This window comes from Sebastes umbrosus, chromosome 1, assembly GCF_015220745.1.
Source record: "Sebastes umbrosus isolate fSebUmb1 chromosome 1, fSebUmb1.pri, whole genome shotgun sequence".
NCBI lineage: Eukaryota > Metazoa > Chordata > Actinopteri > Perciformes > Sebastidae > Sebastes > Sebastes umbrosus.
The window spans coordinates 18,547,921-18,563,554 of NC_051269.1; the positions used below are offsets into that span (position 1 = coordinate 18,547,921).

Here is a 15,634-nt window from a genome sequence, read left to right on the forward strand (position 1 = left end):
CTGTAGGTTTGCTGTGCTGTTGAAATGTATTGGATTAAATGGGAGACAGTTGTACTTGCAGGGCTGCTGCAGCGTACGCTTTTGAATATACAGTATAGAGATGTCTAGAACAGCTCTCTCTGTCTTGCAGCTTTTCACAGTTTCTCCTCTGAAATACATTCTCAAAGTGATTTTTTTTGTGAAGATGAGACTTGGTGAGGTACAAAATTGCATGGCGCAGATTTGTGCGCTTCAAGTAAGAGCAGCCTTGGTTTGAACTCCAGGGTGTTATTAAAATAGAAACAGCCTGTTCTTCAGGAACATTGAGCTCCTAGAGAATACAAAGTGACAAATGTGTTTGAAATTATGATAATGACTACTCATTTATCTCTCACACATATCCCTGAGTAATCATGTTTATCACCATTTAGAGTGTGCACAATGATTAGCAAATCTGTTATGAAACATAGGGTCTCAGTGGGAGCCTTTAAATAACACAAACATTAGCACTGTGGGGTTTCGTGCTGGAGTAGATGACGACACATTCTTATATTTGTAAAAACTGTCAAATCCGCATGCATGCTGTACCAAGGCAGTGCACAATAGACCAGTGGATGACAGGGTTGGCTGGTAGTAATAATCAGGGGTAGGGCTGTGTATTGACAAGAATCTGGCGATACGATACGTATCATGATACAGGCGTAATCATTCAATATATTGCAATATTTTTCAAATCTAATTTTAGGAAAACTGCCATAGTAAGAGACATCACCATATGTATAACATCTGAGTAAAAAGAGTTGCTATTTATAATGGCTACTATGGGGACTAACATCATTACACATGAATACAATCGGATTCATTGGATCCACAAGAGTCTCAGCTTTCCAGTGATACCCAATTTATGTTATTCCAAGACTGTTTATGGATACAGTATTCATAAATAAAAAAAAATCATTTTAGAATAGACAAAAATAACACATTTTGTACTACATGCAAAAAACTACTTGGTTTTTGCCCAAAACTGCATGTTATTATCATAAAGTGGGCATGTCTGTAATGTGAGTCATTGGTAGTACCCATATGTAAACCCATTTTCATTCACATATCTTGAGGTCAGAGGTCAAGGAACCCTTTTGAAAATGGTCATGCCAGTTTTTCCTCGTCAAAATTTAGACCAACTTTGGAGCATTATTCAGCTTCGTTCACGATGTGCAAGTATGATATGGTTGTCACAAAGCATATGTAGCAGCCAATGGAAGTCCAACATTTACTACTTTTACTTTTCCACCAACTCCTGAGGGAAATATCTGGTTCTTTAGCTGATAAATGCTCCACTGTTTTCACCAACTAGTCAGCTGTTTGGTGCTGAGCAGGTAGAGTACAGCGAGTTTATCAAAGCTTTTTCACTAATTATAGTTGCCTGTGCTGCTGGAAAAGATGCTGATGAGAGTGAGACTGAGACTGAGCCAAAACAGTAAAGTTGTGAGGCAAAACAATGAGCTGAAAGACACTCTTGATTAATGACTACGGTATATTGATCCACTCCTCCATGCTGAGAGCTGTACAGTGTTCATTCACTGGGCAGCATCTCTGAAGTCATTTGCAGCTTCTCTGGACGTTACCTGTTATGCAAACAAAGTCTCGGGGTAATGGGCATCTCTGGAACTGTTGAAAGGTCAGGAAGGAGGAATGAGTTTACTGATAAGAGTCATCATGCGCTCTGAGGCTGATGGGCAATGTTAGCTGCACAATCCCTGCCATTACTCATGTAGCATGAGGACCTTGGACCTGTCACCTCTGTAATTAAGTAGTGTAATGACAGCCACCTCCGACTCCACACACACACACACACACACACAAGAGAAAGACAAGGAGACATCAAGTCCTTGTAGAGACGCCGGAGTGCTTACCTTGCTGGCCGCAAGTGTCACCATCATTATTCGTTGACACATTATTCATTTATACATTTATTTTGTTGCAAGCAGCTCAAATGTAAATATTCACTCTCTGTGAATTTATGGCAGGGTAACAAAAATGAGCACGGGCAGTATGACAGGTGCTGCTATCATGTGAATGATCATTTTGCTGCTGTACATAATGTTAAATCGTTTTGTTGAGAAAGTAAAAACTTTAGAAAGTACAAAACATCAACAGAGGAAAGCTTATTTCAGAGCCTCCAAGCAACGTTTTCTTTTGCTGCAATCAACAGCTCATTTATTTTACATGTGCCTGGAGGAAGTGTTCTGAAACAAAATCATATGGACAGATTGTCACAAGGAATCACTGAATTCTGATTGGCTGTTGATGACAAATGACATTTGTAGCATGGCCAGCTTTTCTCAAGAGAAAAATGTGTTCACACACAACACAAGAGGCACTTTTGACTTTTGTCGACTCGCCAACTCCCAACTTATCAACTTGGTCAGTGCCCAGCCTGATACCAAAGCACAGAGGCACCCTTTAGCGTCTGTATGAAACGCACCGGACTTTCAACTAACTCCAATGTAAACTCATCCGCGTCATTATTAGACGGTCAGAGCAACTGACCTAGTATAGAGACTGAGAAAGTCTGCGTAGGGCAGGTGGGAGGGGATGTTGGATGGGTCAAACAAACACAGGACTTACTCCAAGGAGACAGCGGTTCGTGTCCCGTGTGAAAATAGTCAATGTTGACTTATTTTACATGTTTCTGGCAGGTTTCTTGCAGACTTTTACAGTGTAGGCACCCTGCCTCAACTTAATTATTAAGAAATTATAGCATTTTAATGATATAAGCTTTAGGTAAAACAAGCAGTGGCACAACACCACCCCGCAAAAGCCACGTATTTAATGAGTGAGGCGATTGTTTGAGCCGTCATCTGGTACAAAAACGTGATGAAATGTGTCAGGATCTGTCTGATCCAGCTAAGCAGGTAATTGATTGGTCAATTACACCGTACGTTTGCTTTTCAGTAATCAGAACGGCACGTCAAAAATGTCGGGGAATGTTTTTATGAGTTCGGAAAAGAAGAAACAAACAAATCAATCACACTTAGGTGCTGATGTGTGCTCTGCAGGTAAAGCACCGGGTTGAAGTTAGTTTCATAATCACCAGTTGGAAACAGGTTTTAGAGTATTCATCGAGTTGAGATCAGTATAAAATTTGTATTTACCAGTGGGAATTGTATCTTCTATGTTGTATACTTTAATCAAGTACTATGCTGTAGGTTGTAATGCATTCTTGTTCTGTTTCAAGACACTGAGATTCTTGCACCCCCGACAAAAAAGCAAAGACGGGACAACTGCGCTTGGAACAAGTGAGGGCTTTTTTTTTGTTGTAAGAAAAGATCTCAAGCATCTGAATCAGAGGGCGAAATGACTTAAGACGGATATTTTATGGCGGGTGCATCTGCTGGTGGAAGCTCTTCTCTCCTCCGCAGTGCAGTGATTAATGGACAGTATTGAAAAGAAGCCATGAGTGTAAATTTAAGCCTTCGCTTTTATGTAAACCTCAGCCTGTCAGATGTAATAAAACAGGCAGAATGGATGCTTCATCCAGCAGGCCGGGGCCAGACAGTCCAGTGATGCAGCGGTTATGGTGACGTAACAGAGATGTGAGGTCGGGAGAGCCTGGACCACAGTGCATCGCTTACAAGCCTGCAGGACGCATGAGTCAGACCTCATGACGATGATGACCTGTTTGCCTTCATCTCGCTGCATCCCTAAAAACATCTCTAACTTCTCAGCTTCTCTCCCAGTCCTGTTTCTCTGCCGCAGAAATGCAGATTTTAGAATCAAGTTACTCTTGAAACAGTGGGGAATAAATCACTGAGGTGATAGAAAGATTAAGTTTGTTAGTTTTGGAAGAACTGATGGATAGACAAGACAGTGACAATGAATAGACACATGCTTTACCTTTTTGTGAAAGACTTACTGGAAAAAGCAAATGTGCTAATGATAAGTAGATTTCTAATTTAAAAATACATAATGCATCTATGCAGGGTCACATGCATCTCTATCCACAGTCCTGTGGCATTTAGGGGGATCTATTGGCAGAAATGGAATATAATAATAATAAGTATGTTTTCTTTAGTGTATAATCACCTGAAAATAATAATTGTTGTGTTTTTATTACCTTAGAATGAGCCGTTTACAGAGTCGAAGAAGTCTAAAAACTGGCATGGCCATTTTCAAAGGGGTCCCTTGACCTATGACCTCCAGATTTGTGAATGAAAATGTTTTTTATGGGTACCCACGAGTCTCTCCTTTACAGACATGCCCACTTTATGATAATCACATGCAGTTTGGGGCAAGTCATAGTCAAGTCAGCACACTGACACACTGACAGCTGTTGTTGCCTGTTGGGCTGCAGTTTGCCATGTTATGATTTGAGCATATTTTTTATGCTAAAAGCAGTACCTGTGAGGGTTTCTGGACAATATTTGTCATTGTTTTGAGTTGATAATTGATTTCCAATAATAAATATATACATACATTTGGATAAAGCAGCAAACAGCCCTGGTGGATCTTATTAGCATTTAGCATACACAGGCCAACAGGGTTGTTTAAATTGTGATTTCTTTGTCAGTACACTGGTTGCTTGGTATTGTATTTATCTCGTGGAGCACTCAAAAATCACAAAGTTCTAAAAGTAGCTGTGGTTACGCAGTTTAAAAATAGTTGTACTTCATCTACAACCCCACTGGCACTGACTCCCACCACACTCACTTCCTATGCTCGCTCACACACAGCCATGCAGAGAGCACGCTGTGGTGAAATGCCAGCCAGATAAGCAACATTGCCTTGCTGCTCCCCAGAGAGCAAAAAGAGGAGGAAAACACAATTACAGTAATGAGGAATTGGTGCTGTCTGCACTGCGGCCTCACCGTAGCAGATAGACCTCTATGATTGCAAGGGACAGCATTTACATCAGGAAGGTGGCAGGAAGGTGAGGGACCTGAGCTATACGCCACAACATTTTATTTCATATTTCTCCAGTCTCCTGATGGTCTATCATCAACACTGTCTGTCACAGCCTCCAGGCTGCCTGTGATTGATTCCTGCAACAAGCCTGACTAAAACATTACAATCACAAATATCGTTGTATGAATCACATTGATGGGAAATGCCTGTTCAGTCATGAGTTAGCGGAAATTGGATTCTGATGTGGTGTCAAAACCTCACTGTTAAGCTCTCATACTCTCTTCAGTGCGTATACAGTGTTGTTAGGGCTTTCACTTTTTCAAAAGATTAAGATCGAACGCATCACAAGTAACATGTAATAACTCTGATTCGATTTGAATGCAACACATGTAGCCACATCTCAGACTATGTTGTAGAATTGATACAGTTACAGTCATTTGCAGTGCCTCTGCTTTGCTTCTTTATCCACAATTTTTACATTTATGACGTTGAATCCAAAATGCTTCCTAGGGCGGTCAAAGTTAATGCGTTAACACCTCTTATTTCTTTAACGCATTAATGCGATTCAATCTTTCAGAGGTTGTAGTAGGCTCAGTTTTAAAGCTAGAGTGAACACACTGGCATCATATGAAACTAAAAAACCTGTGGAATCCATTAGTACCAACCATGTCGCTTGTCGCGAAGGAGGTTAAATAACGCTCCAAAATGACGCTAAATTTCGGCGAGGAAAAACTGGCATGGCCATTTTCAAAGGGGTCCTTTGACCTCTGACCTCCAGATATGTGAATGAAAATGGGTTCTATGGGTACCCACGAGTCTCCCCTTTACAGACATGCCCACTTTATGATAATCACATGCAGTTTGGCACAAGTCATAGTCAAGTCAACACACTGACACACTGACAGCTGTTGTTGCCTGTTGGGCTGCAGTTTGCCATGTTATGTTTTGAGCAAATTCTTTTTAAGCTAAATGCAGTACCTGTGAGGGTTTCTGGACAAAATGTTTCATTGTTTTGTATTGTTAATTGATTTCCAGCAATAAAAATATACATACATTTGCATAAAGCAAGCGTATTTGTCCACTCCCATGTTGATAAGATTATTAAATACTTGACAAATCTCTGTAAGAAGTTACAAACAGTACCTTTACGTGATTTTGGCAGTTACATTGGTAATTATCTTGAGCAATAGGAACTAAAACTAGAAAAATATAACCCAATATGACCCCTTTCATTCAATACCTAAATAGAAGAGCACTATCAATTCTCTATAAACCCACTTTCTTTGAATCATTGCTCCACTAAACATATCCCCTCGGGTCCTGTATTCTGTGAATATGAGCACTTAATTGTGTAGATTCTGTTTACTTCTGTGTGTTCCATGTTTTCATTTTCTCCCTTCTGGCTACTCATTGTTTCTCCGTCTCATCCTCCAAATGTTTTCCCACGCCTACAGCTCTCAGGGACATCTGCCTTTGCCAGCTTCAGCGTTTTTTTATTTCCTTTATTGTTACATTTTCTCCCCCCTCAGGGAACGTTAGGCGAGGTATACTATCAAGAATTTATTAAAAACATTATTGGATAGGCTTTTTTAATTCTAAATAAGCATTCCAGCGTCTAAACTGCAGCACATATTCAGTTATCCAGTATTTATTGACACACTACATCTTGTGAGATTTGTGTTATGTTTTCATTTTGTTCTCAGCGGTGTCAAATCAAAAGCTTAAGGTTTACTTGTGTCAACGAGACAGTTGCACACACGCCGTGTTGTGTTTACCGTGTAGTTTGGCGGCACTAAGTTGGGGTGTTTTGGGATGCTCTCCTGATCCCCATCCTCCGTCCCTCTCCGATCTGTGGAGATGTTTATGTGAGAGGGATGAGAGCAGCTTTCTGCTAAGCCGGGCTGTGTGAGTACTGCTTTCTAAGAGCTTTAGTGTAGGTGGTGTTGTTGTGGAGAAGTTTACAGCTGGGTTTGTATTTGTGTCTGGTGTGTCTTAACTTTATAAACAACATACAGTATTGACCCAGCTGTCCAGCCACAGTTGGCAGGAAAATTATTTTTTATAGTCAAAACAAGAGATGCAACAAAGGGCAGCATGCTTTACCTCAATATATGACTCTGGATCTTTCAGTGAATGACACTAAATATAATGAGGGGAGTCTTAGACATTACCTCAAACACCTGACAGACTTAGTAAGTACAGTAAGTTATTGAAGAGAGTGTCTCACATACTTCTCTGATGTTCACTCTTCTTTCCATCAAAGCAGTCAGAGTTAAGAATTAAAGAAGGCCAGTAAAACACATGGGAGGAAAAATGCACGCGATTCCACTGTTATCAGCTCATTAAAGGCCCGTACGTACACATGCCACGTTTTTTGCGCCCTCAAATCCTCTGTTGTAAATGTAGACGCGCTGCAGGTGTGCTCAAATGCGGGAGCGATGCCGTTACATCGTTTCTAGTTTCTATTTTTCATGGCGCAACGGCTGCGCCCTGAGATGAACATGAATGAACATGAATACGCTTGGCGTTCAAGTGGTTAAGTTGTGAGAACTGCTAAGCAACGCCAATATTAACGTTACTGTCGGCGTCTAGAAGCCACAGAGGCTACAAATTTAGCAAGCTAGCAGGTGGGTAACATATTGCAGTAAATGCAAAGGCATAGTGACAGAAGAAAAAGATGAGGCTGTTGGGAATATCAACATTTTCCTCAGACCTATTATAAAATTACAAAGAAGAACAATATATGACTAAAATTACAATATATTAACTTATTACGCACTGAAAAATTAATTTCCATGGCCTCCGCCATTTCTGACATCGCCAACAAACACGTCACAACTCGTAAAACATTCCACTTACGAGGTTGTGAAGGAAGTGCAGGGCTGCAGAGCTTTACGATCTGTCCCACGGACTATTTTACTTGCCTCATGTTTTCCGTCCAAGAACGTCACAACATCCGGTTGAAAGGTCAGCCAAACTGACACAGAGCAGACAGTAGGGGCCTTCAACACCTACTACGTTTTAAAAGTGAAAGCGAAACTTAAAAGAAACGTGTTCTAACATGTTGTAAAGCTGAATGAAACGTTACATTTTGAACACAAACAAAACGGCTTCTTTAGGTTTAGGCAACAAAACCACTTAGTTATGATTAGAGAAAGATTGTGTTTTGTGTCCCATCGACCCCGACCTCCACCCCATATAGAGCTTCATGCTGTCTATACTACAGCGCCTGACTTTTGCTTTTACTCCTGTCATAATTACTATGGTCGTGTTCTTTTATTCCTTCTTTCGATGATTGACCATGTGAATAGAAGATAAAACCTCCCAGCGGTTAGTAGGCCCCTTCTGACCCAAATCTATCAGGCTTATAACCACTGATAACGTCCATTTAATGACCTGATAACAGTTTAACCGGCTGAAAAATCCTATATACAAAGTCAGATACTTACTCTTGTACTGATAACTACTAAGTTTAAAGGACCAGTGTGTAACAATTAGGGGTATCTATTGGCAGAAATGGAATATGGCCGCTAGATCCTACACACTTGACCTTTAAGGGTTTAGATGTTGCTAATGTATGTATTGATCGTTGTACGTTTTTATTTTTACCATGTTGGAGCCGAGGGTGAAATCCAATGCGAACAAACTATTTAAAACCCTGTGGAGGTGAGCTGCTTATGCAAACAGGCTTTGTGCACCAGATGTTTGCAAAGGTGTAGGTAGAAAAGCAGAATATATTTGTGTTTATATTGATCAGTCCTCCTCGGCTGCAACTGCACGTTCGTTTTCTGCAAGCTGCTTGATACCAGAGTTAATATGGAGCTGACAGGTGTGGACAAAAATGCAAATGTGAATTCTGAATACTTTTATCAACATCAACGAGTCCTCTGGGTTCATTTTGCTGTTATCACTCAATTCATTTCCTCCTTTATGTTCAGATAAAACATAATTAAATCATTTATTGTGCTTTACCTCCACCTGAAAGCCTGCTGTATCAGAGATGATATCCCACTTCTCTCATCAACACATTGTGATTACAGTTGTTTGACTAAATTGCCTTCATTCCTTCTCCATTTTCTCCGTAGCTGAATAGGTAAATTAAGATAACTGGATTGGCTGATCAGCCCCACCTCCTGCTGTTAATTAGGATTAGTACGCCCACCAGATATGTCATTGATGGTGGCGATAATGATAATGGCTCTGCTGCTGACGGAAATTAGGCCTTGGCGAGTGAGACATTATTGTCTGAGGAACATGCAGCTCCAGACTGTAATTTAATGGAATATCAATTCCTGTATTGTGGAACTCAGTCCTTGATTGGAAGTAAAACGTGGTCTCATCTGTTAAAGTTAAAACCTATGCTATTTTACTGTAAGCATCACTCTCAATGACTGTCATTCTCTTGTGTCCGGATGTACTCACATTGACTCAAAAGGCCGGAAAACATCTCAGTTTTTATTGCAGGATTCTAGTCTGAAAAACATCCACCGATAATCCGTTGAGTCAGACAGTTTGTGGCCAGCCCCTTCAGTAAACTGTGTCCCCAGAGCTTATTTCATTACCTCTCTGGGTTTAGATGATGATGTGACTTTCCACCTTCTATAACTTTCTAACTTTGGCTTTGCCAGATAACTGCTGAAATGAAAGCTGCTATAATGGTTGGATCTCAAATGTTTTTTGGGGATAAGGGAAAAATATTGCCCATTTCTTGACAACTGGATGTGTTTTAGTGAACATATTCTCAGATAATCGTAAATTATTTGCACATTTTCTATCTGTATGTACCTTAAAGGGAGATTTGTCAAGTATTTAATACTCTTATCAACATGGGAGTGGGCAAATATGCTTGCTTTATGCAAATGTATGTATATATTTTTGGAAATCAATTAACAACACAAAATAATGACAAATATTGTCCAGGAACCCTCACAGGTACTGCATTTAGCATAAAAATATGAAATATGCTCAAATCATAACATGGCAAACTGAAGCCCAACAGGCAACAACAGCTGTCAGTGTGTCAGTGTGCTGACTTGACTATGACTTGCCCCAAAACTGCATGTGATTATCATAAAGTGGGCATGTTTGTAAAGGGGAGACTCGTGGGTACCCATAGAACCCATTTTCATTCACATATCTGGAGGTCAGAGGTCAAGGCACCCCTTTGAAAATGTCCGTGCCAGTTTTTCCTCGCCAAAATTTTGCATGAGTTTGGAGCGCTATTGGTTGGTACCAATGGATTCTTTAGGTTTTCTAGTTTCTATATAATGCTAGTATCTTCACTCTTAAAACTGAGCCTGTTAAACCTAAAAATCGCAAGTTGTGTTAATGTGTCAAAGAAATTTAGTTGGTGTGAAAACAAATTTGCGCTAACCCGTTATTATCAGGTTAACTTTGACAGCCATTTTTATACAACGGTTCACATGATATCTTGCGAAAATATTATTTATCCTTTTTCATTTGTTTTCCTACAAATGTCCAGCAACGCGTGTCAATTTCTGCTTGTTACATGCATAGTCTGTTCAAAATAAACTTAAGCCAACAAAACTACTTTTAGGTTTAGGAAAAGATTGTGGTTTGGCTTAAAATAACTCCAGAAGTGACATCACTTACATTAAAGTAAATCAACGTTGACTTCACGAACGCCGGTCTCCTGGGGGAAAGTCAGGGTGTTTTTTAACCATCCACCTTGACTTCCTCCCTTCGCGGCATTCGCCACTCTTTATATTTCCTGGTTTACAATTACCAGAATTGCACAAAAATTGTTTTCGTGGATATACATGAAATACAGTGCATTACTTTTCATAGGTATCATACACCGTACATAGCTGAATTGTATTGCAACAAAACAATAACAAAACTAAGGGAAGTTTCTTAATAAAATATGATCAAATATAGCTTAAACAGAGTAGTTAAAGCCCTGCTGCTTCAGTTCAGGTTCATGCCTCAAGATGCTTTACGTTAATAGAAAAATTACAGTATGTTTTTTATACTATCTATATTCAATAAAGAGGGAATGTACCGGAAGATCTTAGTGTAATATATTCATGTTTGAGACGTGATTTAAACGTAGCATGCTTATTCAGATGATTGATGTCTATTTTAGAAGCATACATGTAATGTTCTGAAAAATTAATTTCTTTCCTTGTCCTTAATTGCTTGTTTTTTTCTCTTTTTATAAATCCAATGTTTCATGCATGTTGCCAACCAATCATGTAGGCCCACACACATTTTCAATTTATTATTCAAGCTCAAGGAAAGAATTGTCACAGTGGCTTAGTACTGGCATTAACCCTACAGTTAAAGGCCTGTCTGAGTTTCCATTAACCTGCACAATAGAACCGCCCCGGCTAATTTTCACAGCTCCACTTTAGCAATAATTGATATTCATGATGTGTGTTCTTGCAGCTGGCAGTTAAATTTCGTGTACACACAGGCTCGGGGGCGGTGGGTGGTTTAATCTGCTCCAGGACGTGTGTCAGATTTAAGTCAGTCAAATGCTCAAATGCAAACTATAATGTTTTCAATGTAGTGTATAAGATGTGATACACTCTATATCATACAGACAAATGAATATGCCATTAATTGGATGGCTTAGTGATGGATAAGTGTATTCAGCTGCAGCTGAAGCTTGGCTACCTGTGCTTTTTGGAAAATGGAATATGTTATTTTTCCAGCATCTGTCACATACTGTAAATCTGCATCTTTTTTCATAATTAATTTAGAAATGTCTTCTTTTTTCCACAGAAACAGCTGACCAGAGGAGCATACTGTACAGCTTGGCAGCTTACAGGTAGGTCAATAATCATTTACACAAATCATTACCTGTATCACATCATGACTTCATCTTACTGAAAGCGAAAGTAAATAGAAAATAGAATTCAAACTGAGGTATTGTCTCCTAACCTGCGGGAAGAAAGAAGCTGGAGTGAAAAGAAAAGAAACACACGGTGTTTTATGGCCACGCTGTGTGTGGCGAGTGCTCCGGGTCACTTCCTGTGGTGTTTGAGATGACTGTGACCGGTGTTTGTTGAGATTATTGCCTCTGCATGGAGTCAGGAACAGAGGCAGCAGCAGGCCCTTTAAACCCTGCTGACTTCATACACTCTCTGTGCTTCAGTACTGAAATTACCTTGACAAAGATGTGATACTAATAGAGGTTTTAGTGCACAGACTCATAATTACAGACATGGTCAGTTGTTAATTAGGGAGACAACATGTCTAACCATAGACCGTATATAAGAAGTGGACGTAGTTACCGTGATGTCACCCATTGGTTTGTGGACTGCCGTGTTGAAGCTTCGAGTTCGGCATTTAGGCGGTCCCCATCTTGGTCTTTTGCAACAAGAAGTGCCAACAATAACCCTGTGGCATGAAATGACACGCAAAAAGCTTAAAATGCTTTATCATGACACGCTGAATGTCCTTATAATGGCGTGTTATTTATATGCCTGCCCATGAGATCAGGTTGAAAGACAGGAAAACATTGTAGGCTACATGTTCTGTTTGCAATGCCAACAGAATGATGTTTACTTTGTGGTCATTAAATAGCATAGACTGTATATAAGAAGTGGACGTAGTCATCGTGACATCACCCATTGGTTTGTGGACTGCCGTTTTGAAGCCTAGAGTTTAGCGGTTTGGCTGTCTGTCTGTGAAAGGGTTAAAGTTTTAAGACAAAAACACGGACAACTCCCAGAACGAACAACGCCGTGGTAAAAACCTGTCAATCACAACAATTTACTAAATGAACATCATGCTGTATTGAAGACTTGAAACTAGCAATTGAGACCATAAACTCATGTTTACAATGTTTACTGAGGTAATAAATGAAGTGAGAAGTAGGGTCATATAGACTTCTATATAATCAGACTTCTTTATGCAACCAGAGGAGTCGCCCCCTGCTGGCTATTAGAAAGAATGCAAGTTTAAGACACTTCAGCATTGGCTTCACTTTTCAGACCCGGAGTTGCCCTCTGGGTCTAACCCTTGATGCCCTGCATTTATCACACACACCGTCTCATTTCTCTCCGAATTGCCTTTTTTAAATTTAAGCCAAGAGTTTAAACATATTGAACCACAACTTTTGCCAAGATCTTTATAAAGGATGCAGTGAAGCTTCCAGCTTCTTGTGTTTTTTTTTTTCCCGTCAGGTGACAGTCAATTTACAATGTGGCTGAATTCCTGTGATCCATTAACTGCATCTCATTTCTGACTTCCCCTACTTCTCTTAGTATTTCTCAGTTTGGTAATTTTCAGACCAGTATCGGAACGAATGCACTTTTCTGCTGTATTGTACCTATGGTCAGATATTTCATGAAATGTCTAAACAACATATTCTGGAGTGAAGAAGAAACATAAAGAATGAAAGAGAAGCTGTTTATTTGAGATAAGACTGTTTGATTTGGAAATCATATTGACTTTTTAATTTACATTCTGCTGATTTTGCTATTTGTATCTGAGTTGGTGAATTCTGTCATTCTATAGCTGCAAGAAAAAAACTGGGTTATGTGTATGACAAATGGGCAAAGACAGTAATCATCATAGCTGTCTCCCTCCTTCCATATTGCATCCTGTGCTGCAGCCACAAACTGTATGCAGAGCTTGGGCAACTTTTCAAGTTCCAGATTATTTCCAATACTACAGTTGAGTGCCTCTATTCTTGCATTATCGACAGTCGTGGTACTGCAAGCCACTTCAGTAAACAAGAAAGCAATCTCTATTGGTTTCCTGTGTACTTCAGATTGAATAATTCATGACTTGGCCGACTGTCAGCTGGTTTTCAGAGTGCAAAAAACTGTAACCTGTGAAGAATGCCAAGGCTGTGTTACCTTCTCGTAGAATGCTTAACAAGGTGGATGATACCTTCAGTTGAATGTAGGATCTGCTTCCATCACCACTGACCACACAGGAAATCACACCTCACCCAGAGCCATTAAATATCATGGTGGCATTTTAATGAATCTGTGAGTGATGCAGCTGAATATTTCAGTGAATTAAGAACCTTATGCCTCAGGCTCATGCCTCTGCTCGAAGATGACGTGCACAAAATGTGAGTGTATCTCTGCTACTACAAGGTCTATTTGAATAATCTTGGTATCAAAATAAAGGTAATTTCTGCAGAGGTGTAAGCATGATTATATAATTTGTTGGGTATATGTAAATGAAGATGGAACACAGCATAAATGAAAGATTTAATTTCCACCTGACAAAACTGTACACTTTTAGAGTGAGTATCCATAAGAAATGATACAGTTACAGCCTCAAACCACTAGCAAACCATACCACAACATCTGAACATTACCTGTGCACAAGCTGATGCTAATAAAGTGAAGCAGAGCAAAGTTGGAGAGGTTTTAGTAGAGGCATGTACAGGCAGAATCTTCAAATCTGCGCCATTTGAAATTTTCTCAGGTAACTGTAAAGCTTAATAATTTAATTTGCATGTCACTATAGGTATTAATTCCATCTAAATACAACTGTTTTTGGCTTTGTTTTGAAAAATCATGTTCCCATTGAAAGGAAACCATCACCCATTAGTCCATTTAACTAATGCCTTTTGGATTTGGACTTTTGGAAAGCAGTACCACAGTTCATCCACCAGATAGAGACTAATGCTGCGTTCCAAACTAATTGGAGGTCGAATTTTCCCAGTTGATATTGTTTCAGGTGCAAGACAACAAACATAAACAAAAATCATTGGGCCATTTTTAAAGTTTTCCCAAATAACTTAAGTGAAGAGAAGATAACTTTCAGAGATTGTTCACCGTAACCAGCTACCTAATGACATTGGTGACATATTTTGACATCAATTTCCATGCGGAACAGGTTTTCTACATGATACTATGTATTATTTTAATTAAAATGTATATGTGAAATATACTTTACATTGCCTTTTTAGTTGATGGCTTTTAGTTTTTCTTTTAATGGTTCCATTGTTGTGTGACGTCAGACAACTGCTTCTTCGTGAAGTCGGGGTAGATGGATTTGCCCCGAGTTTACAAGTAGGAACTCTGACTTTGAGCGGCGTCCAATTGTACTTATTCTAGTAGGATGTCGGAACTCTTTCTGACAGACTCACCTGAAGCCTAATTTCACAACCTAGAGAGACCAAAGAGACCATCATATTCCATATTCAGCTAACAGACAATATGAATCTATACTTTTACTGGCTGTAAGACACTTCAGAGTACAGTGTCACTGCAATAGTGCTTTCAAAATTCTCTTTCAAATGTCTCTGGATCATTTTTGAGTTGATTGTTATGCCCTCAAACTCAACCTTTGATCACAAAACAGCAAGGGTGAGACATAATTTATGCCGATGGCTGTATAACGTGGAGTTTATTTCTTTCTCTTCTTCAGCTGGTGATTCAGTGAGTTTTAGTCGTGCTAGAGTGATAACGCTCATACCGTTGGAGTCTCAGCTTTCATAATAACATATCGTTTGTGTGGGTTGCATGAAGTAGCAAAATCGCTAGCACCACTATGTGTAAATGCATTTGCCGTGTTTTTACTGGGTGCTAATGTAGTTGCTTGGTGTTGGAATTGTGTTTCATTTAGGTCAAAATTGTTTTCATGAGCTTTAAGCCGAGCTTCTTCCCATTATGTGGGTATGTATGATGAATATGTTGCTATATGTTTAACATGTATCTGGTGTTTGTTGTCATGTGCGCAGTTGCCCCCGGTACCTGGATGCTCGGGTTCAATTAGGTGTTGCAGTTAAAAGTTTTGCCATTGTGCTATTTGAATA

General features: G+C 39.6%; 1 protein-coding gene across 1 annotated transcript in view; it reads left to right on the plus strand.

Annotated features, from left to right (window-relative positions):
* si:dkey-166d12.2 (rap1 GTPase-activating protein 1) overlaps positions 1 to 15,634 on the plus strand; it is a 133,848-nt gene that overhangs the window by 16,389 nt on the left and 101,825 nt on the right. The window contains exon 2 of the mRNA XM_037766843.1: positions 11,632 to 11,677. The gene's annotated coding sequence lies outside the window, so the exon portion shown is untranslated. The remainder of the gene's footprint in view (positions 1 to 11,631; positions 11,678 to 15,634) is intronic.